Below are 25,772 nucleotides of genomic sequence, written 5' to 3' on the forward strand. Positions count from 1 at the left end.
GGGGACTGCAGCGGCCATCAGCTTTCGGAAACCGTCTGTATCTACTAGGCGGAAAGGCAGCATTTCCGTGGCCAACAGATTGGAGATGGTGAGGTTCAACCAGGGGTGAACCTAGCCAAACTGCTGCCTGAGGCGAACTTCAAAACGGTGCCCCCCAAAGACATATACAGTACAGCCCCCCTATAGGGCTCCCATCTCATATACAGTCCCCCCCACACATTACATGAGTGATAACTATTGTACATTCTACAATAGGTCATAAATCAGACAGTATAGTCCTCCATACAGTATTCTGGGCACCACAGTGATCCATACAGAATAATGAGCCCCATATATTGCTCCATATAGTATAATGAGCCCCATATATTGCTCCATACAGTATTGTGGGCACCGCACAGCACCCCCTACAGAATAACATGCCCAATATATTGCTCCATACAGTATAATGAGTCCCATATATTGCTCCATACAGTATAATGAGCCCCACATGATGCTCCATACGGTATAATGGCCACACAGTGCTCCATACTGTATAATGGCCACACATAATGCTCCATACTATATAATGGCCACACATGATGCTCCATACTGTATAATGGCCACACATAGTTACTCCTATACACGCGGCTGCGCTCTGTACACCTTGCACACATGGCTCCATTCCATACTCAAGCGGCTCCGCTCCCTACACCTCGCACACACACCCGACTATGCTCCATACACCTCATACACACCTGGCTCCGCTCCATACACCTCATACACACCCGACTCCATTCCATACACCCCATACACATGCAGCTCCACTCTGTACACTGAATACACACCCGGCTCCGCTCCGTACACCTCATACACACCTGACTCTGCTCCGTACACCTCATACACACATGGCTCTGCTCCTTACACCTCATACACACACAGCTCTGCTTCGCACACCTCGAACACATTCAGCTCCGCCCAATACACCTCATACACACATGGCTCCGATCTGTTGTGAATTCTGTTATCGAACTCCCTCCTGTGGTCATGAATGGTACTTCGGCGAGTTCTGTCCATGGACTCCCTCTGGTGGCTGTGAGTGGAGCTGCTGCTTCTGAGGTTCCTTCCTCAGGTGACGTAGTTTATTCTTTGGCTGACTGCTCTATTTAACTCCACTTAGATCGTTACTCCATGCCAGCTGTCAATGTTCTTGTACTGGTTCAGTTCGCTCTTGGATCTTTCTGGTGAACTGTCTACTCCAGCAGAAGCTAAGTCCCTGCTAGTTAATTATTTGTTCATTGTTTCCTTGTCCAGCTAGCTATCATGATTTTGCCTTGCTAGCTGGAAGCTCTGGGATGCAGAGTGGCACCTCCGCACCGTGAGTCGGTGCGGAGGTCTTTTTGCACACTCTGCGTGGTTTTTTTGTAGTTTTTTGTGCTGACCGCAAAGATACCTTTCCTATCCTCAGTCTGTTTAGTAAATCTGGCCTCCCTTTGCTGAAACCTGTTTCATTTCTGTGTTTGTGACTTTCATCTTAACTCACAGTCAATATATGTGGGGGGCTGCCTTTTCCTTTGGGGAATTTCTCTGAGGCAAGGTAGGCTTTATTTTCTATCTCTAGGGCTAGTTAGCTCTTAGGCTGTGAAGAGGCGTCTAGGCAGAGTTAGGTACGCCCCACGGCTATTTCTAGTTGTGTGATAGGATTAGGGGTTGCGGTCAGCAGAGCTCCCACTTCCCAGAGCTTGTCCTGTGTGAGTTTAACCATCAGGTCGTTCCGGGTGATCCTAACCACCAGGTCCATAACACCGATCCATACACCTCATACACACATGGCTCCGCTCCGCACACCTCATACACATTCTCCATACACCTCATACACACATGGCTCCGCTCCATACACCTCATACACACCCGGCTCCGCTCCGTACACCTCATACACACATGGCTCCGCTCCATACACCTCATACACACACGGCTCTGCTCCATACACCTCATATACATATGGCTCCGCTCCATACAAACTCGGCTCCACTCCGTACACCTCATACACACACAGCTCTGCTCCATACACCTCATACACACATGGCTCTGCTCCATACATCTCATACACACATGGCTCCGCTCACCTCATACACACACGGCTCTGCTCCATACACCTCATACACACACGGCTCCGCTTCATACACCTCATACACACACAGCTCCGCTCCAAGAAGTGGAAAGTTTATAAAATCTTTGCTGAGTTGAGATAACATCTAAAATTCATTACTTTCATGGCTGCCCCTTGTAATTAAACTCTTTCCTTCCACTGCTTTAAGAAATTCAGTTAATCGAGTGTTTGCATTGACACCAGGCACTGGCTCCTTGAATCTACTTCAATCTGATGGAGGGAGGCTGTGAACCCTGACAGACTTGCTGTGTAGCAGCAGCAGTGTGGGGGATGTGGAGGGTGGCGAATGATGTTTTTTATAGTTACTTTACTGCTGCCGGTCCCAGCAATGTGTGTGTCTGTGTCCGACACCCAGCACAGCAGCCTGCAGGGCAGGAGACAGGGCACCGCCTCTGCACCTCAGCCCGGGCAGGGTCACCTGCCGGGCACACCGCACTTTAGCTTGTTTGTGTCTGTGACACTGTCTGCAAGTGTCAGAGCAGGGATTGCAGGGAGAGGCGGCACCACGTGTTCTTACTTCTGATTGCCGCTCTGCCACCCACTGTCTTTAGGAATGCTCTGCTGCTTGAAGCAAAGTATTCAAATTGCCTCATGATAGCAGCGTCAGTGGGTTCAACCTCTTAGCTTTGTCATGCATAGGAGGAAACAATCTTTTACATGACCACAACTGTGGAAACATGGGCTGGCTGCAGTGCTGAGAGAGGGCGTAGTATGGTGAACTGGACAAACTGCTGGACCATGAGAAAGGTGCAGACGGAGATGCTACGGTGGATTAAGAAACTTGTGGTGTGCTCGTTCTCTGAGATTGGTCAAAAACAGCAGGCATGTCCGCTTCCATTATAGCTGATGGCGGGCTCTCAATCAGCATGACTGGAGCGGATAAAGAACCCGAGGTTCTGCGGTCGTAGCCCTGCGTCTCAATAGTTGGCACGGTAATAGAGAAGGAGGAAGAAACAGCAGGTGTCATTGAAGGGGCAGCTGATGGTTGTTGAGGTCTGCATTATTGCGCAGTGGGATTCCAATAGTAAAGCATGTTGATTGCTCATGTGAAGGTTCATACATGTAGTAGTCAAATTGTTGCACTTTTTACCTCTACTCAGTTTTTTTTTTTTGCAAAGTTGGCAGATTACGTAAGTTGGCTCATCCTTGGCAGTGTCAAAAAAGGCCCAGGCTAGGCAACCCTTGCCACCCATGCTAGCTGCAGACCCGAGGATGCTGCTTGTCACAGGCACAGTTGTGGCTGAGGATGCATTGCTTATCGTGGCTGCATCACTACGTGTCTGCGACGTACAGTGCAATGTAACCTCCTCGTCTTCCTCCTCACATGACCTACTCAGCTGTATGATTCTATGTTCACGCCAACTGGGATGTAACACCTCATCATCATCATCCTGTGTGTCATCACATTCATCGCCCTCGGAGTCACCCTCCTACTCTTCTTGCCCTGACAGCACAGTACAGTCCACGTGAGCCTCAGAAATCAGAGTCTCATCAGGATCACCTCCCCCCAGGGGTTAACACCTGATGATGATGGTCAGGATGCTGTTCGGACCTTACTTCATCCTGCCCTGGATCCAAGCTAAAAAAAATTTGGGCATCAGTACAGATTTCCTGCTCTTGACTCTGCGAAGCTTTTGAGAACACTTATGATGACCATGACATAGAATGTGTGAACGCCCTTCAGAGTCACCTATCTGTGGTTCCATACAGTCAGTTGTACGGTTGGAGAGTTGGGATGCTGCGGGAAGCAAGGGGAATTTTGGTGCCACCTCTGTGGACTGTACGGGGCATGATATGGAGGTGAAGGAAGAGGAGGAGAGGCCACTTGAAGCTGCGCTTGCCATCCACTTGAGTACATACTTATTCTGGGCATCATCGACAAGGCGAACTGCTGTGCATCTGCCAAAGAAAGGAAGTGGTGTAGCCTGTCCAGTACCAGAAGTTGTCAGTTGTCTTTGCATAGGACGTAACATTGCTTCACTAGTGCTTTCACAAACCTCACCACCTACCTCATGTACACCTTGAACACCAAGCCTAATTCCCCTTCCGCCATGACCTCGCTTTTTCCCCCAGTCATATTGCTCAAATAGTGTGATAGGAGCAGAGTGGCCTGTGTGTTGGACGGTTCCACGTGGGGACAGACGTCCTGAACAGCACACAGAGACCATATTTAGGCTGGAGAGCCTACGTGCTGGACATGGCACAGCCTGTGTGCCTACAGGTCTGAGAGAGAGCGGAGCTCTAATATGGACATTGAGGATTCAACTGTCTGAAGTAAGACAGTTTACCTGTTGTTCCTGTTGCTATGTGGTTTATGGAGCAATAAACCTGTGAACTTTTAATGAAAAGTGCCTCCAGAGTGTCATCCGCTGCACCTGAGCGAGTACAATCCCTACAACATGTATTGATCACAATGATGGTATACGAGCGGCACCATTTTTCCTTGGGATGAGCAGTCTGGACGGATCCCTTGTTGATCTAATACCGGAATTATTACAATTTGTTTTGTATCATAACTTTTTTACCTTTAAGGAACGGTATTATTTGCAGAAGTGTGGCACTGCCATGGGGGCAGCTTGTGAGCCCGCCTACGCAAACCTCTTCCTTGGATTTTGGCAGTGGGAGGTTTTTCGTGGGTATGGGGCGTGCACCGCTGACCATGTGCAGTGCTTGCTTCGCTATATAGATTACCTTCTGATTATTTGGCAGGGTCCTGTGCCAGACTTGGAAACATTTATGATGAATCTCAACAGAAATGTATATAACATCAAGTTAACTTATAAATGGCATCAACAAAACATTTACTTTTTGGGCATTTCTCTGTCAGTTGAAGGGGATAGATCCACCCAGACTGATATATATTGCAAGGAAACATCGGTCAACTCTTTATTGTATTCCTCCTCTGCACATACTTACTCGACCATCAAAGCAATTCCCATTGGGCAATTCTTAAGGGCCAAACGTACATGCTCAACAATGTACAAATTTGAACAACAAGCAAGGGATCTGAGGGATCGCTTCTCAGAAAGAGGATATAATCAGAGAAATATAAAAAATGGGTACCACAGGGCAAAATATGCCCCACGAGAAAAACTACTCTGTAATTCAACTAATAAGAAAAAGGGAGATCCCCAAACAAGGTTCATTACTACTTTTAACTGTTAGTGGGATACCATTTGCCAGATTCTGACCAAACATTGGCCAGTTCTCAAAACGGATTCCGTTTTGAAAAAAGATATCTCGGAGATACCCCTCATAACAGCCAGAAGGGGCAAAAACTTGAAGGACCATCTGGTGAGAAGCCACTATGTGGCTCCTTAAAGGAGTCTGTTTGGCGCAAGAAAGCAGAGGTGGGGTTGCTACCCCTGTGGGAATTGCATGGCTTGCTTTTGGACATGTTTGTAGTTCAAATAATTTTAAAGTCAGGTCTCCTACTGTATGACACTTAACAGAAGAATTTTTTGTGGCCTATGGATCAGGCCTCTATAACACACCAGATGCTACAAACTATTTTAAAGTATCACTAAACTTCCATATTACACCATGTTCATGAAAATATGAAGAGATCCCGAATAATAAGAATTAACTTCTATTTAATGATATATTAAAAAAGGTAAAAAGGTAAAAAAGCAAAATTACTGTCAATGGACACCGAACAGCCAATTACATAGAAATATTAATTACATAGTCATAAACAATCCAAAGCAGATTTTATATATATAGTTCAAATGTAAAAAAGTGAATTACTAAAAGTTCCTACAAATAAAAAAAAAATACAGCTTGTGTAGTGAATCCATATATTCCTCTGACAATATTAGTAAAAACCAAACACCGGATATATACTTGCAGTGGAATTTTGAATACGGGGTATATTAGACATAAAGATACAAATGACTGACCGTTACGGTACAATGCTATCATGTGCAGTGGAAATCTCTAAATAGAGCGGTCCAGATTAAAGTCTAATACAAATAATCACGTCAGTGTCCCCACAAACCATCCACCATTCCTATTACGCCCACAAAAGAAGCTGGCGGTGAAACGGACGTCGGGGTGAGTGGACGCAGAACGAGCACATAGCCGAGTAAGCACATAGCACTTTTGACACAAGTAAATCATATTCACTGTGGATTAATAGGAATGGTGGATGGTTTGTGGGGATACTGATGTGATTATTTGTATCCACAGGATATTGTGGGTGTTTCCTACACCCTGATTGGCTAGCCGCAAAGTGCACACATAACGTTAGGAAACAATAATGACTGTTTAGAAGAACGCCGCACCTCTGAGCTCTGCAAACCCCCTCCCCTCATCAAACACATGCCACTCATGATACACCACCATTATTGTTGCAAAAGTGCTGAAAATACTTTTGTGGCAACGCAAATATTTTCCTGCACTTTTACCGAATGTTACCGATTTTAACCAATTTTATAAAATTTTGCTTGTGTTTCCAATCACGAATCCGAATGTGCCATATTCGTGCTGAATTTATGTTTGGCGATCGTTTTCCAAACAAATTAGCTCATCATTACTGAAAAGTCACCCAGGAGCGATTTTATGTTTTTTAAGTGTTAGGCTGGGTTCACATTGCGTTATGGCGGTACGTTTAACGGACTACATTACACCGCGGCATAACGCAGTGTAACGTAGTCCGTTAACGCCGCCATAGACTGCAATGTCGGACGCATCGCTAGTGCACGCCCATTGAGTGACGGACCCTGAGACGTGGGCTGCAGCATTTCCGGGTCCGTCACCACTAGCGCAGATAGAGCTAGCAGATGCTCTATCTGCGCTAGCGCAAAGTAACGCCGGCACTTGCGCTAGCAGCAGCCCGTTAGCGTATGTGCTGAACGGGCTGCTGCTAACGCAATGTGAACCTAGCCTTATCAGCTAATTATCAGAAACACTCCACTGGTTAATATTATTGCAATGTTGCAATGTTTGGCACGCTCCATGATGGATATAATAATTAGTCTTTTTAATTGCTCTGCAGGAATGGGTGTGGATACATTACATTGTGGGAAAGTGAAATACTTCAGATCTTTAACTCTCACTAGAGAACTCGATTATCAAGTCTTGGAAGAGATTCTAGGTTTGATAAACAGGTCGGCCAAATAAAATGCGTTCCGACCTGAGCGACTCTGGTCAGTAGTCACGAGAAATGCAATCTGCAGAGAAAACACTCATTAATGCTTTTAATTGTTTCCAGTCATTACATGTTTAGTGTAATAATATTGCAGCATGACTGTGTGAGCAAGGACGGGGCAAGGGTTAATGATTAACACTTTCCTTACAGGGGACACTATGCCTCAATTTTAGCTACTTTACCTTTCACATAACCACCATGCAAAGATCTACTGAAATGCTTTAAAGTGAGCGTCTGCCATAACAGCCAGAGCTCTAAATTCCCTCTATTGAACTAAAATGAACCCTTTCACGACATGCGCCGTACATGTGCGGCTCATGTCGTGTCCCTCCCATTTGATGTGGGCTCCGGCGCTGTTTTGAACAGCTGACATGTGCCCCTAACAGCCACAGGTGGAACCGTGATCCACCGATGGCTGTTAACCCGTTAAATGCTGCTGTCAATCTCTGACAGCGGCATTTAATGTGATTGTGCCGGAAGCACGTCACTAATAATGCCCACGTCACATGATCATGGGTCACCGATGGGTCGATATGACAACCTGGGGTCTGCAGGAAACACCTGTGGTTGTCAGTGTCAGATTGCCCAGCTGTTAGCGCTCATAGCAAGTGAGCATTTCTGCTACACACAGTTGATCTGATCATCGCCTGTGTGTCGCAGCTTCTACTCTCCCATGAAGACTATTGAAGCAAGTGAAAAGTAAAAAAAAATGTTTAAAAATATATAAAAAAAAAACAAAAACGTTCAAATCACCCCCCTGCGTCCCATTCAAAATAAAAAACAATTAAAAAAAAAAAGAAAAAATACACATATTTGGTATTGCCGCATTCGGAATAGTCTGATCCATGAAGCTATTAAGAGAATCAATCCAATCAGTAAACGGCGTAGCAAAAAAAAAAAAGTCAAAACGGCAGAATTACATTTTTTTGGTTGCTCCGACATTGCATTAGAATGCAATAACGGGCGATCAAAAGGTCGTATCCACACCAAAAAGGGATAATTAAAAAAGTCAGCTCGGTGCTCAAAAAATAAGCCCTCACCCAACCCGAGATCACTAAAAATGGAGACGCTACGGGTATCGGAAAATGACGCCATTTTTTAACAAACTTTGGATTTTTTTTTATCACCGTTTAAACAAAAAACAACCTATACACGTTTGGTGTCTATGAACTCGTAATGACCTGGACAATCATAACGGTAGGTCAGTTTTAGCATTCAGTGCACATGGTAAAAAAAAATCCAAAAAACAGTTGTGGAATTGCACTTTTTTGTAATTTCATTGCACTTGGAATTTTTTCCCCTATTTTTGAGTACAAGATATGGTAAAACCAATGGTGTCGTTCAAAAGGACAAATCGTTCTGCAAAAAGCAAACCCTCACATGGCCATACTGATGGAAAAATAAAAAAGTTATGGCTCTGGGAAGATGGGGAGCGAAAAAGAGAAATGCAAAAACGAAAAAGGGTGGCGATGTGAAGGGGTTAAATTACAAAATTCTAGCCACCACTAGGGGGAGCTTCTGAACATACTGCAGACAGCTGATACTTTGAACTTCATTATAAAACTGTCTATAGCAAGTTCCTGAGCTCTCACTATGGGTATTACCTTGGTGGCTAATGTCACCTAAAAACTGGTAATGATATTTTGTGGTAGATCCGTAGATGGATAACTAGATCTCAGAGGAATTTAGATGATTGTTATGGAGAACACCATAGAAGTATTTATTTAAGGATTTTCCAGAACTTTAATATTTATGACCTATCCTTGGGACAGGGCATGGCTTCAATATCAGATCCTATTTCCAAAACTTCCATCGATCAGTTGATAAAAGAAGCCATGGCATACAGGAAGTGGCACAGCTCCGTATATTGTATAGTGGTCGTGAAAGGTACTGCAGCTTGCTCTTACTCATTTGTTTTAAAATAGAACTGTGGTACCATTTATAGTCACTACACAACTGATTGGTGGAGATTCTCAGAGTGGGACCCCACTGTTCGGGCTTTGTACATCCAGCCTCTTGTGATATGATATGCGACCACTGCAGACAATCACAAGCTGCAGCGATCATGTGACAAAATGTCTTTCCTAGAGGCCATGTGCCCATGGAAAGGCATTGTTCCAGGCTATTGTTTATTACCAAGAGTGCCAAAATAGGATGAGTATATTATTTTTTATATTTTTAGAAAAAAATCCAAAGATTTGATACAGAATTTCTCCCCAGGAGAACCAGTATGTGTGAACCTTCCCTTATCATCCACAAAAGGGATCCAATAACTGGTGGAAGTAGTAAATGCTACCTAGTGTAGTGCCCAAATTTTGGATATTATAAAAAAGGATATAAATATAAGATTAATATTACTTTAGGGACCCTGTAATTGGTGTTTATTAAGGGTACCGTCTGGGGAATTTCAAGCGGGGGAGGCAGGTCCTACATGATTGAGGTCACAACATAAAAAATATCAAGATACACCATAAATGTCCATTAGATCTAACTTAGGAAGGTGCCCCTTTCCTGTGCGGCTGTCAGAGGTGAGGCGGCTGCGCATGCATGTCTCTCTATTTTTTTCTTCAGCATTTCTGATAATGGCAGGCACGGTACTAATTAAGGAACGTGCCTCTGACTGCAGAGCCCATATGGGTAAATTTAGTCTAAGTGCACACTTGCGTTTCTTAAAACACCGCATCCGCACTCATCCGCATACAACGTGTGTCCCTGCATAACAAATGTTAAAGGTAGGTATGCAGGACGACGCAGGACGCATGCGGAAGTAGGCGGAGCATAGGCAGAGCTTAAGGGAGGAACTACATAGCCATACGTAGGCCAGCAAAACGCAAGTGTGCACTTAGCCTTAGAAGGAAACACCGTTCAGTGCCCAATTTCCCCCTCCCACTACTCCCCCAGGTGATGCACTAATTGGGATGCCCAGCTGACCAACGGAAGAAAGGGGAAGGGGTGTCCGGCCATACAACAGAAGACAGCGGTCACGTGCTCTATCTATGGGCTGTCAGCCGGAGCGAACTATCCACACCTTCCAGAGCCTCCAGCCAGATCATCGCCCATACAGGAGCCGGAGTTCCACCATCAACAGAAGTCACTCGGCCTCAGGCACATGACAGATGTCAGTTGTCATGTGCTCCATCATCGACTGCCAGCCTGGGAGACCCATCCCCTTCTCCCAGGGCCACCGGCCAACATCGATAAATGGAAGCCAGAGTTCCTCCATCACCTAGAGTCACTCGGTCTCAGGCACATAACAGTCGCCAGCAGTCACGTACCCCATCATTGGCTGCCGCCAGGGAGTCTCATCCCCATCTCCCTGGGCTTCCGGCCAAGACCGAATCATCGCTACAGGGGGAGCCAGAGTTCCTCAATCATCTGGAGACACCCGCCCTGCGGCAGACAGTGGTGAGTGTTTTGAAATCAACGAACGCCACGTCGTACATAACACAGAGGACAATGAACTAGCCTTAGCTATTAAAGCGCTAGTTCAACACTTGACACAACCATGCGGGTCAACCGACAATAAGACAACACCTCAGCGAGCTTACATAAAGACATTTTTTTTGCGGAATTAGCCCGCTAGGTGCACACATGGACCAAGAGACTAGGCTGAAAAAAATATGGAATAATGATTACGTGGACATATGGTCATTATTATCTGAAGACCAATAGACCGTAGATAAGGAAAGGAAGACAAGCAAGCAGTTATTTATATGATGGGAGCAAGCCAAAAATGATCTGGGTAAGTGAAATTCAGGTGGTCGGGGTCATTGACTTTCTCTTTCTCCCCGGCTGACCCCTGGAAGCTGTTGTCCCACCCTCCCTCCCTTATATATTCATTGATGTTTTGTGCTGCCATGATAAATATAGTTATACAAAAAAAAATAAAAAATCCATTTGTGCCTTTCTCTGCGTATGTAATTAATAAACTGTGACCGACCTGTTTCAACCCATCTAGGCTTGCCGGTGTTTTCATTTACGGGATCGGTGGGATGAGGGAAGGCACTGTTTAAGACATATGGTCTCCACAATCTTGATAAGCATACGCACTCAACAATTTTCATATTTGAACTTGAAAGGAGATAACAGACATCCAGATGATGGTTTGCACAGATAACATTGATGTAGATGGTTATACGTGGCAGCGTTTTACAGTTCTTTACTACAATCTCACAATGATGCAGGTCCATTGCATCAGAATCCTTCATTACTACTGTGTGCACACTGGCTGTAGCAGCTATCTTTACAAACACTCCTATGCAACAAGACTTAGCTCTCAATTCATCATTTCTTGGTTTAAGTCGCATTCTTTATTGACTGGTGGTTTTTCCTTTTTTTTCACCAAATTCAATAAAATAAAGCCTTTAACTGGTTTTGCAACTATTCAGCTTGAAAAAAATGCCACAAAATAACGCATATATAAAATCACTCCAGGGAAGGAGGAGATAAATGAAACTGTTTAAAACATCTATTAAAACCACATTGAAGTCAAAATCCATAAACCAAGCAAAACAACAAAAGACAAGTTGAAAAAAGGCTCAAATGAGGAGTTTGGTGTATTTGTCGCAAATAAAAAAGTGACTATTTGAGAAGTATTCGAGCCAAAAAACCTGTCGAATGCAGTGATGAATCCGGCCCACATGCTTTCTTTTCTAAATATCCCACCATACGCTGACACCATGCCGTCCAGCACTGTTAGGCTACGTTCACATTTGCGTTGTGCGCCGCTGCGTCGGCGACGCAACGCACAACGCAAATAAAAACGCACCAAAACGCACGCAAAAACGCTGCGTTTTGTGACGCATGCGTCGTTTTTTGCCGAAATTTGGACGCAAGAAAAATGCAACTTGTTGCGTTTTCTGCGCCCGACGCTTGCGGCAAAAAAAACGCATGCGTCGCACAACGCAGCACAACGCATGTCCATGCGTCCCCCATGTTAAATATAGGGGCGCATGACGCATGCGTCGCCGCTGCATCGCCCGACGCAAACACGCAAAACGCTAATGTGAACGTAGCCTTACAGGGTGACACTATCCAACCCACAGTCCTGTGTCAGGATCACCATGACTCTGCTCTACCATTGCTCCAACTTACTTTCCCTGTTGGGCCTCTCTCAGCTTCACTTAAGCTGATCTCATTTTCCTAGGTCCGTCTTCCATTTTTTAAGTTCCTGATCTTGTAGGTCTCACTGCCTCATTCTAACACTCTCTGTGCTATAACTACAGGTACTCTGAGAAACTAGGCCTCAACAACTCTTTATATATATGAAGCCCCTCCTTGACTTTTCCCACTTTTATTGCTAACCCTTTTCTCCCCTGGACTCATTGAGCTAGCAAAGGCAGTAAAAGTGCTATATATCAGCAAACTAGAAGTTGGAAGATTGGCAATGCATGGTGGCTGAGTAGTTAGTAATGTGACTTTGCAGTGCTAGAGTTCTTGGTTCAAGTCCCACCAACAATAAGAAATCTGTTAACAAAATATTTGTCTTTTATTATTTTGCACATCGCCCCAAAAATGATAAATTATCTACTATATAATTGTCTAAGGGTCACTTCCGTCTTTCTGTCTGTCCTTCTGTCTGTCACGGATATTCATTGGTCGCGTCCTCTGTCTGTCATGGAAATCCAAGTCGCTGATTGGTCTCACCAGCTGCCTTTCATGGCTGCCGCGACCAATCAGCGACGGCCACAGTCCGATTAGTCCCTCCCTACTCCCCTGCAGTCAGTGCCTGGCGCCCGCTCCATACTCCCCGCAGTCAGTGTCGGGCGCCCACTCCATACTCCCCGCAGTCAGTGCCCGGCACCCGCTCCATACTTCCTAAAGTCAGTGCCCGGCGCCCGCTCCATACTCCCCGCAGTCAGTGCCCGTCGCCAGCTCCATACTCCCCTCCAGTCACCGCTCACACAGGGTTAATGCCAGTGGTAACGGACAGCGTTATGCTGCGGGTAACTCACTCCGTTACCGCCGCTATTAACCCTGTGTGACCAAGTTTTTACTATTGATGCTGCCTATGCAGCATCAATAGTAAAAAGATCTAATGTTAAAAATGCTCATATATACTACGTGGCCTGTGCTATATACTATGTGGCTGCTATATACATACATACATATTCTAGAATACCCGATGCGTTAGAATCGGGCCACCATCTAGTATTAAAATAAATTTCTATTTGCTGTGATTCGAATTTGGGACTCCAGAGTCAAAAATGAGAAGATGGACACAAAAAGTGCAGATTCTGCCTCCATGTTGTTAGGGTTCTAGTTTAGATATAATGCCCTTGAACCGAGAAAAACAAAAAATTAATTGCAAAAATTTCGCTGGAAATGTGACGATCCTGGGGAGTGGGCACTTTCTGTCATGTGACGATCTTGGGGGTGAATATAATCTGTCGTGTGATGATCCTGGGGAGTGGGCACTTTCCATCATTTGACAATATTGGGGCTGGGCAATTTCTGCCATATGATCAACTTGGGGGTGGATATGCAGCGCCCCAGGGTCCTGGTCATTGCAGTAATGTCATTCTTCCACCAGGGGGAGTAATGTTACGTCTGAAGGCAATAAAGGAAATCTCCTCTCCAGGTAAATACGATGCATGCAACATGTTCACACTCCAGACCAGAAGGGGGAGCTCTAAGCTTGTTTTAGGTGAACTCCCCTATAAAACATGCTGATCTGGAGGGAAAGGGAGTTCAGAGTTGAGTTCCTGTCAGGAAGACAGAGGAAGATGAGCTCTGTGGCATGAAGTGCTACAGCTCCTGGGAAGAGACGTAGAAAGCAGAACATATTGCAGAGAGTGTGCAGGAAAGCAGAGCACAGGAGAGGAATATCAGGGAGACTAGCCAGGAGCAGGCTGCTTCCTTCTGAGGTGCAGAATCCGGTAGCCAGAATACAGAGGGAGTAAGTATCTCTACGCTTTACTTCAGAGACTGGCAGGACAGATAATTCCACGTTACCTATCCGACCTTATACCCAGGAGGCACGGTGGCAACTTGTGGGGGCTGGGGCGCGATAGTGTCCCTGTAAAAAGCCTCAGGCCATCAGTCATACAGGTTTGTCCTATCCTATCCATCAGGGGGACAGAGAGAAAGAGACTTAACATCTACAATAGTTGTGAGGACCGAGAAGCTCAGCAGGGAGGTACTACAACACTCAGGCGCTAGAGGAAGGCTACTGAATTCCACCTGGATAAGGGGACTCTGGATTTGCCTTCAGACCGGCTGGACTCTGCGAGCCCTGCGATCCGGTGCTCTGGACTGTGGATGCTGAAGCCTTCAGTAAAAGTAAAGAGACTGCAACCTTGTTTCGTTATTCACTGCGCCTCACACCATCCACTATCTACACTCTGGGAAGCCCTGGGGACATACTTCACCTGTGGGAAGGTATAACAACTAGCTGCCATCACATCACCCCAGCGGACCCCTAAGCAGCGTCGGTCACCCTGACCGAATACCACAGGTGGCGTCACGAACATTTCCCCTTTAAAGACCTTTCCCCCATTTATTAACGGACGTCCCCTAGGGTCATGGACCGGGTCAGCCACCGTGACATCCCCCCTTGAGAACCGAAGGACCCGGCTCCGAGTACCCCACTGCCTTGCTGGGGGCGCTCCAGATACCATATGTCATGTGATGATCCTGGGGTGGGTATTTTCTGTCATGTGACAATCTTGGGAGTGTATACCATCTGTCATGTGATGATCCTGTGGGTGGGTACTTTCTGTCATATACGGTATATAAAGAACACTGTGAGCACTACCGAAGGGGGTACAAGAGTAGGCTCCCACACCATAAAGCAGTATACAAAAGAAACTCGGCACTCAACTTAATCACAAATTAACTTTTATGTAGTCAAAGTTGTAGTAAACAAAAAACGTTTCGGGCTCTCTGACTTTCATCAGTTACTACAAAAAATTACAAAGAAAATATAAAAAGAAATAAATTGCATCGTCAGCAAGTAGGTATAACAGAAAACAAAAAAAAGCAAAAAAACAAAACAAAGGTATACAGGTCCTTCTCAAAAAATTAGCATATAGTGTTAAATTTCATTATTTACCATAATGTAATGATTATAATTAAACTTTCATATATTATAGATTCATTATCCACCAACTGAAATTTGTCAGGTCTTTTATTGTTTTAATACTGATGATTTTGGCATACAACTCCTGATAACCCAAAAAACCTGTCTCAATAAATTAGCATATTTCACCCATCCAATCAAATAAAAGTGTTTTTTAATAACAAACAAAAAAACCATCAAATAATAATGTTCAGTTATGCACTCAATACTTGGTCGGGAATCCTTTGGCAGAAATGACTGCTTCAATGCGGCGTGGCATGGAGGCAATCAGCCTGTGACACTGCTGAGATGTTATGGAGGCCCAGGATGCTTCAATAGCGGCCTTAAGCTCATCCAGAGTGTTGGGTCTTGCGTCTCTCAACTTTCTCTTCACAATATCCCACAGATTCTCTATGGGGTTCAGGTCAGGAGAGTTGGCAGGCCAATTGAGCACAGTAATACCATGGTCAGTAAACCATTTACCAGTGGTTTTGGCACTGTGAGCAGGTGCCAGGTCGTGCTGAAAAATGAAATCTTCATCTCCATAAAGCATTTCAGCCGATGGAAGCATGAAGTGCTCCAAAATCTCCTGATAGCTAGCTGCATTGACCCTGCCCTTGATGAAACACAGTGGACCAACACCAGCAGCTGACATGGCACCCCACACCATCACTGACTGTGGGTACTTGACACTGGACTTCAGGCATTTTGGCATTTCCTTCTCCCCAGTCTTCCTCCAGACTCTGGCACCTTGATTTCCGAATGACATGCAAAATTTGCTTTCATCAGAAAAAAGTACTTGGGACCACTTAGCAACAGTCCAGTGCTGCTTCTCTGTAGCCCAGGTCAGGCACCTCTGCCGCTGTTTATGGTTCAAAAGTGGCTTTACCTGGGGAATGCGGCACCTGTAGCCCATTTCCTGCACACGCCTGTGCACGGTGGCTCTGGATGTTTCCACACCAGACTCAGTCCACTGCTTCCTCAGGTTCCCCAAGGTCTGGAATCGGTCCTTCTCCACAATCTTCCTCAGGGTCCGGTCTCCTCTTCTCGTTGTACAGCGTTTTCTGCCACATTGTTTCCTTCCAACAGACTTACCATTGAGGTGCCTTGATACAGCACTCTGGGAACAGCCTATTTGTTGAGAAATTTCTTTCTGGGTCTTACCCTCTTGCTTGAGGGTGTCAATGATGGCCTTCTTGACATCTGTCAGGTCGCTAGTCTTACCCATGATGGGGGTTTTGAGTAATGAACCAGGCAGGGAGTTTATAAAAGCCTCAGGTATCTTTTGCATGTGTTTAGAGTTAATTAGTTGATTCAGAAGATTAGGGTAATAGGTCGTTTAGAGAACCTTTTCTTGATATGCTAATTTATTGAGACAGGTTTTTTGGGTTATCAGGAGTTGTATGCCAAAATCATCAGTATTAAAACAATAAAAGACCTGACAAATTTCAGTTGGTGGATAATGAATCTATAATATATGAAAGTTTAATTGTAATCATTACATTATGGTAAATAATGAAATTTAACACTATATGCTAATTTTTTGAGAAGGACCTGTATACTTAAAAAGCATTATGTATCACACTAGGAGGGTAACTCAAGCAGTGGAAGACTGAAAACATCCAGATAATGCATGGAATCAGCAGTATTGATATTGCAAGAAAGAGCAAGAATGTAAACTAGGATGAGGATCTGAATATCATGATAGGCTAGTGAAATTTGGAAATTATGGGAATAACCCCCGGACCAGGTTAAAAAATGGTTGAACATATAGATGGTAGAAGCATCCGAGGGTGATAGGAGATTGAAATAAATGTATAGAAACATACCAATTTTTAGATGGTATCACATGAACACTGGTCTCCCCTATAGTGGTGCATGTAATCTGTATGGTTAACAAAAGTACATGCTATAGAGGAGAGATGCAGTTAGCTGATCATATTATTATCATAGAGAGTTGCATACCCGATTATGGAAGTAGGTAGGTATTCCAATGGAAGTTTTATAGCTATCCGGAATTTGGTAAAAGTCTATGGGAATAGCAACCAGTTAAATATAGATATAGCACTTCAGCCAGGCTAATGACATATAAAGAGTCAAACTTTTATCCTTATGGGAGCGAGTGTCCACTTCAGACACAGTATCCACCGCTTGTCATCGGTATGTGTGTGTGCTCAGTGCTTAAATAGGTAAGAGGCGGGACTCATTAGTCGGCAGCTGTCCAAACAGCGTCGACGGTAAAGCCGAAAGTGACCTAACCGGAAGTGAATGGCCGTGCATTCCAGGAGCAACTGCATTATGCGTTCCACCACTAATTGCGTACGTGTCACAGCGTTCCACAGACCGGAAGTGGTGCAGTGCGGTCCTCATGTTGTCTAAGGGGCCAGGAGGAATGGGTCCAGGAAATGATGATTGTGGCAGTAATGGTGATTAACATGGGTGATGAATAATACAGTTATGGCCAAAAGTATTGACACCCCTGTAATTCTGTCAGATAATACTCAGTTTCTTCCTGAAAATGACTGCAAACACAAATTCTTTGTTATTGTTATCTTCATTTAATTTGTCTTAAACGAAAAAACACAAAAGGAATTGTCCTAAAGCCAAATTGGATATAATTCCACACCAAACATAAAAAAGGGGGTGGACAAAAGTATTGGCACTGTTCGAAAAATCATGTGATGCTTCTCTAATTTGTGTAATTAACAGCACCTGTAACTTACCTGTGGCACCTAACAGGTGTTGGCAATAACTAAATCACACTTGCAGCCAGTTGACATGCATTAAAGTTGACTCAACCTCTGTCCTGTGTCCTTGTGTGTACCACATTGAGCATGGAGAAAACAAAGAAGACCAAAGAACTGTCTGAGGACTTGAGAAACCAAATTGTGAGGAAGCATGAGCAATCTCAAGGCTACAAGTCCATCTCCAAAGACCTGAATGTTCCTGTGTCTACCGTGCGCAGTGTCATCAAGAAGTTTAAAGCCCATGGCACTGTGGCTAACCTCCCTAGATGTGGACAGAAAAGAAAAATTGACAAGAGATTTCAACGCAAGATTGTGTGGATGTTGGATAAAGAACCTCGACTAAAGGTACCGTCACATTAAGCAACGCTGCAGCGATATAGACAACGATGCCGATCGCTGCAGCGTCGCTGTTTCGTCGTTCTGTGGTCGCTGGAGAGCTGTCTCCAGCGACCAACGATGCCAAAGTCCCCTGGTAACCAGGGTAAACATCGGGTTACTAAGAGCAGGGCCAAGGGTAAGCGCCGGCCGTAAAGCAGAGCGGTGACATCACCGCTGTGCTCTGCTTTACGCCAGCCGGCGCTGACACAGTGCAGGGAAGCTGACGGCGAGGGACGTGACAGACACCGGAATGTAAGTATGTAGTGGTTTTTTTTTTACATTTACAATGGTAACCAGGGTAAATATCGGGTTACTAAGCGCGGCCCTGCACTTAGTAACCCGATGTTTACCCTGGTTACAAGTGAAGACATCGCTGAATCGGCGTCACACACGCCGATTCAGCGATGTCAGCGGGTGATCTAGCGATGAAATAAAGTTCTGGCCTTCTAGCTCCGACCAGCGATCTCACAGCAGGATCCTGATCGCTGCTGCGTGTCAAACACAACGATATCGCTATACAGGACGCTGCAACGTCACGGATCGCTATCGTTATCGTTCTAAAGTCGCTCAGTGTGAAGGTACCTTAACATCCAAACAAGTTCAAACTGCCCTGCTGTCCAAGGGTACAACAGTATCTGAATGAAAAGGGACTGTATGGTAGCAGACCCAGGAAGACCCCACTTCTAACCCCGAGACATAAAAAAAACAGGCTGGAGTTTGCCAAAACTTACCTGAAAAAGCCTAAAACATTTTAGAAGAATGTTCTCTGGTCAGATGAGACAAAAGTAGAGCTTTTTGGGCAAAGGCATCAACATAGAGTTTACAGGAGAAAAAAAAGGCATTCAAAGAAAAGAACACGGTCCCTACAGTCAAACATGGCGGAGGTTCCCTGATGTTTTGGGGTTGCTTTGCTGCCTCTGGCACTGGACTGCTTGACCGTGTGCATGGCATTATGAAGTCTGAAGACTACCAATAAATTTTGCAGCATAATGTAGGGCCCAGTGTGAGAAAGCTGGGTCTCCCTCCAAGGTCATGGGTCTTCCAGCAGGACAATGACCCAAAACACACTTCAAAAGCACTAGAAAAAGGTTTGAGAGAAAGCACTGGAGACTTCTAAGGTGGGCAGCAATGAGTCCAGACCTGAATCCCATAGAACACCTGTGGAAAATCTATAAAAGGGCAGTTTGGAGTAGGTACCCTTCAAATATCAGGGACCTGGGGCAGTTTGCCAAAGAAGAATGGTCTAAAATTCCAGCAGAGCATTGTAAGAAACTCATTGATGGTTACCGGAAGCGGTTGGTCGCAGTTATTTTGGCTAAAGGCTGTGCAACCAAGTATTAGGCTGAGGGTGCCAATACTTTTGTCTGGCCCATTTTTGGAGTTCTGTGTGAAATGATCAATGTTTTGCTTTTTGCTTCATTCTCTTTTGTGTTTTTTCATTTAAGACAAATTAAATGAAGATAATAATACCAAAGAATTTGTGATTGCAATCATTTTCAGGAAAAAACTGAGTATTATCTGACAGAATTGCAGGGTCAATACTTTTGGCCACAACTGTAGGTCTAAGAAGGGGGTGCAGAGGAAACATAGAGCATATAACAAGAAATTTTCTTAGAAGGTCAATATAAGTGGCTCTAGAGAGAGGAAAGAGAGAATATGTTAATTAATCCGCATACAGTAATTATCTTAACGTAAGATAAAATTAAATAACCAGATTGGGGTATGTATCCATTAACGAAAAATATTATGAGTATAATAATTTCAGAAATCATTACAATGAGGACATTATGTATATATATATACTAGATGGTGGCCCGATTCTAACGCATCGGGTATTCTAGAATATGCATGTCCACGTATTATATTGCCCAGCCACGTAGTATATTGCCCAGCCATGTAGTATATTGCCCAGCGACGTAGTATATTGCCCAGCAACGTAGTATATTGCACAGCCACGTAGTATATTGCCCAGTCACGTAGTATATTGCCCAGTGACGTACAGCACAGAGCCACGTAGTATATTGCCCAGCCACGTAGTATATTGCCCAGTGACGTAGTATACAGCACAGAGCCACGTAGTATACAGCACAGAGCCACGTAGTATATTGCCCAGCCACATAGTATATTGCCCAGCGACGTAGTATACAGCACAGAGCATATTGCCCAGTTACGTAGGATATTGCCCAGTGATGTAGTATATTGCCCAGTCACGTAGTATATTGCCCAGCCACGTAGTATATTGCCCAGTTACGTAGTATATTGCCCAGTGACGTAGTATACAGCAGAGCCATGTAGTATATTGCACAGCGATGTAGTATACAGCACAGAGCCACGTAGTATATTGCCCAGCTACGTATGTCACAGGTTAAAAAATAAAAAATAAACATACTCACCTTCTGATCCGAGGGCCCCTTGTAGTTCTGTCGCCTGTTCGCCAGCTTCCGGTCCCAGGGTGTGATGGCGTCGCGGTCACATGACCGTGACGTCATGGCAGGTCCTTCTCGCGCAGGCGTGCAGGACCTGTGATGACATCGCGGTCACATGACCGTGACGTCATGGAAGCTCCTTGTCGCCTACCATCTTTAGCACCGGAGAGTCGCGAGGAGCAGGAAAGGCGCCGGTTGGTGAGTATATGATGATTTTTTTATTTTATTTATTATTTTTAACATTAGATCTTTTTACTATTGTCGCTGCATAGGCAGCATCAATAGTAAAAACTTGGTCACACAGGGTTAATAGTGGCGGTAACGGAGTGAGTTACCTGCGGCATAATGCGGTCCGTTACCGCTGGCATTAACCCTGTGTGAGCGGTGACTGCGGGGAGTATGGAGCGGGCACTGATGGCAGGGGAGTAGGAAGGGACTAATCGGACTGTGGCCGTCGCTGATTGGTCGCGGCAGCCATGACAGGCAGCTGGCGAGACCAATCAGCGACTTGGATTCCATGACAGACAGAGGCCGCGACCAATGAATATCTGTGACAGACAGACAGACAGATGGAAGTGACCCTTAGACAATTATATAGTAGATATATATATATATATATATATATATATATACATTATCTACTATATAATTGTCTAAGGGTCACTTCCATCTGTCTGTCTGTCCTTCTGTCACGGATATTCATTGGTCGCGGCCTCTGTCTGTCATGGAATCCAAGTCGCTGATTGGTCGTGGCTAGGGTTGAGCGAAACGGGTCGAACATTTTCAAAAGTCGCCGACTTTTGGCGAAGTCGAGTTTCATGAAACCCGATCCGACCCCTGTGCGTGGTCGGCCATGCGGTACGCGACTTTCGCGCCAAAGTCGCGTTTCAATGACGCGAAAAGCGCCATTTCTCAGCCAATGAAGGTAAACGCAGAGTGTGGGCAGCGTGATGACATAGGTCCTGGTCCCCACCATCTTAGAGAAGGGCATTGCAGTGATTGGCTTGCTGTCTGCGGCGTCACAGGGGCTATAAAGGGGAGTTCCCGCCGACCGCCATGTTACTGCTGCTGATCTGAGCTTAGGGAGAGGTTGCTGCCGCTTCGTCAGAAGCAGGGATAGCGTTAGGCAGGGTCCATTAACCACCAAACCGCTTGTGCTGTAGCGATTTCCACTGCCCAACACCACCTTCGGTGTGCAGGGACAGTGGAAGCTCCTTTTTTTTTTTTTTTCCTCAGCGCTGTAGCTCATTGGGCTGCCCTAGAAGGCTCCCTGATAGCTGCATTGCTGTGTGTACGCCGCTGTGCAAACCAACTGCTTTTTTCAAAGCACAAATCCTCTTGTTCCTTCCTTTCTGCACAGCTATCTTGTTTGTTTGTCCACACTTTTTATTTAATTTGTGCATCAGTCCACTCCTTATTGCTGCCTGCCATACCTGGCTGAGATTACTGCAGGGAGATAGTAATTGAAGGACAGTTCCTTTTTTTTTTTTTTTTTTTTTTGTGGGAGATTAAGATTGACATTTCTGCTAGAGTGTCATCCCTGTGTGTGCCATCTCTCACTCAGTGGGCCATAGAAAGCCTATTTATTTTTTTGCTTGATTTGGGTTCTAAATTCTACCTGAAAAAATCAATAAATCAATCAGTGGGAGATTAATATTGGCCTTTGGGCTTGTGTGCCAGTCCTAAGCGTGCCATCTCTCTCTCTCTCAGATAGTGGGCCATAGAAAGCCTATTTTTTTATTATTTTATTGGGTTTATAAATTTTCCCTGGAAAAAAAAAAAAAGTGGGAGATTAATATTGGCCTCTGGGCTTGTGTGCCTGTCCTGAGCGTGCCATCTCTCTCACAAATAGTGGGCCATAGAAAGCCTATTTATTTTTTTGGTTGATTTGGGTTCATAATTCTACCTGAAAAAATCAATCAATCAGTGGGAGATTAATATTGGCCTTTGGGCTTGTGTGCCAGTCCTAAGCGTGCCATCTCTCTCTCTCAGATAGTGGGCCATAGAAAGCCTATTTATTATTATTTTTTTTATTGGGTTTATAAATTTTCCCTGGAAAAAAAAAAAAATGGGAGATTAATATTGGCCTCTGGGCTTGTGTGCCAGTCCTGAGCGTGCCATCTCTCTCACAAATAGTGGGCCATAGAAAGCCTATTTATTTTTTTGGTTGATTTGGGTTCATAATTCTACCTGAAAAAATCAATCAATCAATCAATCAGTGGGAGAAAAATATTGGCCTCAGGGCTTGTGTGCCACTCCTTACTCCTGTGTGTGCCATCTCTCACTCAGTGGGCCATAGAAAGCCTATTAATTTTTTTGCTTGATTTGGGTTCTAAATTCTACCTGAAAAAATCATTAAATCAATCAGTGGGAGATTAATATTGGCCTTTGGGCTTGTGTGCCAGTCCTAAGCGTGCCATCTCTCTCTCTCTCAGATAGTGGGCCATAGAAAGCCTATTTTTTTATTATTTTATTGGGTTTATAAATTTTCCCTGGAAAAAAAAAAAGTGGGAGATTAATATTGGCCTCTGGGCTTGTGTGCCAGTCCTGAGCGTGCCATCTCTCTCACAAATAGTGGGCCATAGAAAGCCTATTTATTTTTTTGGTTGATTTGGGTTCATAATTCTACCTGAAAAAATCAATCAATCAATCAGTGGGAGATTAATATTGGCCTTTGGGCTTGTGTGCCAGTCCTAAGCGTGCCATCTCTCTCTCTCAGATAGTGGGCCATAGAAAGCCTATTTATTATTATTTTTTTATTGGGTTTATAAATTTTCCCTGGAAAAAAAAAAATGGGAGATTAATATTGGCCTCTGGGCTTGTGTGCCAGTCCTGAGCGTGCCATCTCTCTCACAAATAGTGGGCCATAGAAAGCCTATTAATTTTTTTGCTTGATTTGGGTTCCAAAATCTACCAAAAAAAATCACTAAATCAATCAGTGGGAGATTAATATTGGCCTCTGGGCTTGTGTGCCAGTCCTGAGCGTGCCATCTCTCTCACAAATAGTGGGCCATAGAAAGCCTATTTATTTTTTTGGTTGATTTGGGTTCATAATTCTACCTGAAAAAATCAATCAATCAGTGGGAGATTAATATTGGCCTTTGGGCTTGTGTGCCAGTCCTAAGCGTGCCATCTCTCTCTCTCAGATAGTGGGCCATAGAAAGCCTATTTATTATTATTTTTTTTATTGGGTTTATAAATTTTCCCTGGAAAAAAAAAAAAATGGGAGATTAATATTGGCCTCTGGGCTTGTGTGCCAGTCCTGAGCGTGCCATCTCTCTCACAAATAGTGGGCCATAGAAAGCCTATTTATTTTTTTGGTTGATTTGGGTTCATAATTCTACCTGAAAAAATCAATCAATCAATCAATCAGTGGGAGAAAAATATTGGCCTCAGGGCTTGTGTGCCACTCCTTACTCCTGTGTGTGCCATCTCTCACTCAGTGGGCCATAGAAAGCCTATTAATTTTTTTGCTTGATTTGGGTTCTAAATTCTACCTGAAAAAATCATTAAATCAATCAGTGGGAGATTAATATTGGCCTTTGGGCTTGTGTGCCAGTCCTAAGCGTGCCATCTCTCTCTCTCTCAGATAGTGGGCCATAGAAAGCCTATTTATTATTATTTTTTTATTGGGTTTATAAATTTTCCCTGGAAAAAAAAAAAATGGGAGATTAATATTGGCCTCTGGGCTTGTGTGCCAGTCCTGAGCGTGCCATCTCTCTCACAAATAGTGGGCCATAGAAAGCCTATTAATTTTTTTGCTTGATTTGGGTTCCAAAATCTACCAAAAAAAATCACTAAATCAATCAGTGGGAGATTAATATTGGCCTCTGGGCTTGTGTGCCACTCCTGACTCCTGTGAGCGTCATCTGTCACTCAGTGGGCCCTAGAAAGCCTATTTTTTGTTTTATTTGTTTTCTAAATTCTCCCTGAAAAAATCATTTTAATTTCTTTGGTTTCTAAATTATTCCTGAAAAAAATCTTTTTTTTTGTATTTTTTTTCTCTAAAGCCTCCCTGAAAAAAAAAAAAAAAAAATCTGTGGAAGATTCATATTGCCCCTTCTGCTTGTGTGCCAGTCTTGACTCCTGGGTGTGCCATCTCTCTCTCTCTCCCCAATTGTGGGCCATAGAAAGCCTATTAATTTTTTTGCTTGATTTGGGTTCCAAAATCTACCAAAAAAAATCACTAAATCAATCAGTGGGAGATTAATATTGGCCTCTGGGCTTGTGTGCCACTCCTGACTCCTGTGTGCGTCATCTGTCACTCAGTGGGCCCTAGAAAGCCTATTTTTTGTTTTATTTGTTTTCTAAATTCTCCCTGAAACAATCATTTTATTTTCTTTGGTTTCTAAATTATTCCTGAAAAAAATCATTTTTTTTGTATTTTTTTTTCTCTCAAATCTCCCTGAAAAAAAAAAAAAAAAATCTGTGGGAGATTCATATTGCCCCTTCTGCTTGTGTGCCAGTCTTGACTCCTGGGTGTGCCATCTCTCTCTCTCTCCCCAATTGTGGGCCATAGAAAGCCTATTAATTTTTTTGCTTGATTTGGGTTCCAAAATCTACCAAAAAAAATCACTAAATCAATCAGTGGGAGATTAATATTGGCCTCTGGGCTTGTGTGCCACTCCTGACTCCTGTGAGCGTTATCTGTCACTCAGTGGGCCCTAGAAAGCCTATTTTTTGTTTTATTTGTTTTCTAAATTCTCCCTGAAAAAATCATTTTATTTTCTTTGGTTTCTAAATTATTCCTGAAAAAAATCATTTTTTTTGTATTTTCTTTTCTCTAAAGTCTCCCTGAAAAAAAAAAAAAAAAATCTGTGGGAGATTCATATTGCCCCTTCTGCTTGTGTGCCAGTCTTGACTCCTG

This window comes from Ranitomeya imitator, chromosome 1 (genome assembly GCF_032444005.1).
Source record: "Ranitomeya imitator isolate aRanImi1 chromosome 1, aRanImi1.pri, whole genome shotgun sequence".
NCBI lineage: Eukaryota > Metazoa > Chordata > Amphibia > Anura > Dendrobatidae > Ranitomeya > Ranitomeya imitator.